Source organism: Tiliqua scincoides, chromosome 3 (genome assembly GCF_035046505.1).
Source record: "Tiliqua scincoides isolate rTilSci1 chromosome 3, rTilSci1.hap2, whole genome shotgun sequence".
In the NCBI taxonomy this organism is placed as follows: Eukaryota; Metazoa; Chordata; class Lepidosauria; order Squamata; family Scincidae; genus Tiliqua; species Tiliqua scincoides.
Genome location: NC_089823.1, coordinates 162990671 through 162995064, shown reverse-complemented (window position 1 = coordinate 162995064; position 4394 = coordinate 162990671).

Here is a 4394-nt window from a genome sequence, read left to right as displayed (position 1 = left end):
GTCTATTCAGATTACCCAGCAAAGTTGCTGCTGCAGAGGCTTGTCCTGGGGCAAGGGAATAAATGTTCCCTTACTTTGAGGAGATCTCTGGGACCCAAAACCCCCCTGTGGGTTGCAGATCATGCTCCTTTGGCATGGCTGCATGGGGGGGGGGGAGCTTTGGTTGAATCAGGCTGTAAGCTGCTCTTTGGTTTCTGGATCATCCGGAAGGAGGTTCACTTTGTGAACCTTAGGATATTCTTTTCTAGTGGGAAAAAGAAACACAAGTGTCATGGAGAAACCTGTGGATGCTGTTGTATGTGAAGACCACACTAATCTCTGTGTTGTCAGATGTGCATTGACTTGGAACCCACTGCCAACAGTTTCCCAGTTACTACACACAGCAAAAGCGATACTTATGTGATCTTCATATAGCACACATTTCACATACACAGCAGTGGCACACACAGAGTTTGTGTGTGTGTTACCCAAATGTATACCTCTGTAAGAAAAAATACCATGTGAAGGTGGTTCATGAAGATCTGCTACAAAGATTTTAAAGTGAAAGCTAATAATCATTCAAAGAATTGCTTGTAATTTTCAGTAGTTTCCAAGTGAGCCAAGAGCCAACCTGTAACCTTGAGGCAGAAAGAGACTACCCCAGAGATAATGGCAGGGTGCCTGGTTGCTTTTTGTGCATTAACAGAACTGACTTCTTAATTTCAGCAATGGCTTGATACATCTTGCTTTTAAAACCCTCAAATGCCACGTTTGATCCTTGGGACCAGGTTACTACAACAAAAATAGTAATTTTCCAATTAATGCATCATAAGTATGAATGACTTTTTAAATTGAAGAAAAATTAGCCCCTCCCCATTTAATAAAATTCAAATTGCCAAACAGTGCACAGAGACATCAATTATGTTTTGAATAATTTGCATCTCTTTTTACAATAGAATTTTTAAAAATCATGCTTTGGCATGGTAAGATCTGCTCAGGAAGAATTCTTTCTAAGCTGTACTAGTTATCTCACAGTCACTTTTAAATGTGTGACTATATTACACACCTAAGATAAAACACAGCTCCACACTGGTGTTAAATTGCCTATATAAATATTGAAGTCATTTGAAAGGAAATCTGATACACACAGTGACATCTTGTGACTGTCAGAAGAAATGCAAGCTCTCAAGACTACATCTCTGTGTATGATGGAATTAGGAAGGGGGCAGCGGCAAAAAACTGGGTTCATGTAATGTTTTGGTACTTTTTTAAAATAAAAGTTTGGTGTGTACATGGTCTTGGTAAAAAAAGAGGTGGAACCCCTGCTGCTTTTTTCCCCCCTAGAACTTAACACTGGTCAGTTTGAACAAAGGCCAGTTTGAATGAAACTATCTGCTGACTGAAGGCCAGTTTGAATGAAACTATCTGCTGACCCCTCCTACAAGATGATAAATTGCACCAACATGCATGTCCTACCCCTCTTCCTGGCACATGGTTCTGCTTCGAAGCTGTATTTGAATGGTGCAGTGAGAGGCAGCTCATCCCCATGAGATTATACATAGCAGAACTACACACCAGGCAGGGCAGGATGTGTGCACTCATGCCCCACATTGCCAGGCAGTATTATCTGAAGTGACCCTATGATTCTATAAACAAACTCTTCTCATTCATTCATTAGTTATTTATTTAAAATGCAGAAAGTCCCCAATTTACGTAAGTCTCCATCTTAAATAATTTTGAACTTGCACAAACCGTTCCATAAGCCATAACAAGAACACACCGCTGCCCATCTTCTCTTTGCATAGTTCTTTCCCTGCTGCTCCCAAACCCTTCCATGAGTGCACATGCACAGAAAGAGCTCCAACGTACCTAAAGATGGCCACAACGGAACCCATATGTAAGTCGGGGAGTGCCTGAACTTATATTCTGCCCTTTCTCCCATAACCTGATTTCAATATATTTGATTTCAACCTTTCAGCCCAAAAGGCTCCCCAAAGCTTCTTCCATTAAATAATGAAATGCAATTACATTGGGGCTGTTTCTACCCCTTCCAACACATGGCATCACTTTGGAGTTAGTGTATACTTCTGCGTCATCCCCCTAAGCCCAGTATCATGAGATTATTGTGGCTGCTCCCATCCAGTTCCATTTCATTGCATTCCTCTAACTACTCGCAATTGGGTGATCGTTGCCTGGTTAGGCACCCCTTTTACCCACCCCTTACACAGTTCCCTTTAGGGTGGAAAGCAGCAGTACTCCATGCACGCTGTGGAGTGATGGCAATTGGATGTTCTGGTGCTTGGTTGGTCTGTTACTCGGCTATATGCTCCTTATTCCCTTTCATCTAGGACTGCAGGGATTTGCACAGTTCAAGGCTCTAATAATACAAAGACTGATGTGCAAGAAAGAAATGGGAGAGGTAGGAAAAAAAGTAAGACAGACACAGGGAAAAAAAATGAGAAATGGAGCCCCTACAGAAGTAGAAATGAGAGACAAAATTAAAAAGGAGGTGGAGTTTTGGAACATAATCATCTCCAAACAGGCCAACTAGATCAGTGCATGCACAAAGGCTGCCACCCTTAACACACTTACCTGGGAGTATGTTATATTGAACCAAATGGGACTTAGTTCTGAGTAAACCTGTATTGGATTGTGCCATTAGCCTTTCTACATGCAAGTAATTCAGACTGTGTCTGAGGACTACATAACCACAGACTTGTCCTACGATTCCAGTGATTGCAGCAGTTGGAAAAATGTTGGTTGCCATCTGTATAACTGTCTTGTTAGCATGTTTTATTTGTGCATGTGTGTACCTACAGAAAGGTAGGAGAGCTCACATGGAGAAACATATCAGTTGAACATGCAGTCATTTGTGTTGCAGTGCTCCATGTATTCTTTGAAGGCAGTTCTTCCATTCATGAAAGGAGCTTTTGCCTTTGGTGCCTGCACCATAGAAGATTAATGTCCATGGGTTTGGACGTGAGGTGTGACAGATGAGCCAACAATCTTTGGACTGCAGGAGAAATGTGTAAGCAGCATTTTATATAGTATGAAGAACACAACTGAAAATCATTAAAATAATGTCTGTAAGAAAGAAGAAAAACAAACGAATAAATCTCCAGATGAAACAATTCTTATCCTCCAACCCTAAGCATTTTTCATTACTTGACTGTATACACATTATACTATATCCATGGAATCGTTCGCTGGCCTTTGTAAGGTTTTTCTTTTTAATATTTTTAAATCATGGGAGACTATGGAGTGCCTCAATCCCTTCCTTTCCATGTTGAGATTGAAATTGATGGTGTTCCAGCTTTTGATAATTACAGAGTTTAGAACTGTTTTCACCAAACTTCTTTTCTTGTCTAACGTATTCATTATGACAAACCAAAGGAAAGCCTGGAAGTTTCTATACACGTGCTCCAATTGTCTTATGTGTCTTATGTTGTGGTGCTTTCCTTGAGGTTTTTTTGGTTTGTTTTCCACTGCTTTGTTAAGAATCTGACTTAACATGTTGGCATATTTCTCTCCTTCATGGTTTAAATTTCATTTAAATAATTTTAAAGAGTACTTGTTTTGTGTCACTAAGAACTCCATGGACCTTGCGATGGCAACTGTCATCACCTTCACACTCTTAACTGAACAGGATTGCTTAGATCTCACGGCATCCTATTTTCAGAATTATTTTCCTGGGAATGGTGCCCTTCAAATATCTCTTTAAGAGTAAATGCTTGTCTAATGAGGGCATTTGGAATGACACACACTCTAGGCCCTGAAGGAAAAGCAAGTTTTCAGTGATTTTTATCCCATTAAATTTGTGGCACTGACTGAAATATCTTAATCGCGAGTGATCAAAAGTTCATTGACACAGTTGCCGGTTGCTGCCAAAGTGTTATTACTTCAATAGCAAAGTGACAATCCATCTGGACTGTGATTAGTTCCAGCTCTGAGCTGTCACTTTTAGGTTGTGCCTCTCAAGTTAGTTCTTACCAATGCTAAATAAAGGGCTATTATACTTTGGCAGGACAACTTCTCCACCCCGGCACCTAGCAGGCCACATTATGGAAATGATTTCATGGAATTATATCCACTAGATTACTCAGCAAAGTTAGGTCATTATAATTTTCCCAGTTCTAGTGAAAACTGAGAATCCTACATCTTTCACGCTGACTTAAAGACCGCCTTGTCATGACTCACAGTGATGGCAAACTGCTTCAGGCTTTTTGAAGTTACCAAAGTCTTATCAGTAGTGACAAGAGAAGTTGTGATCCAATGAGTCCTAAGGCTAAACGGCAAAATCCAGAATGGTTGCTCATAACATTTCACCGATGGTGTAAGTGTAAACATATGTCTGAGTTCAGTCCTCTGCAAAAGTGGTCACTGACTAAAGCATTCTATTGTTTCATTTATGGCAG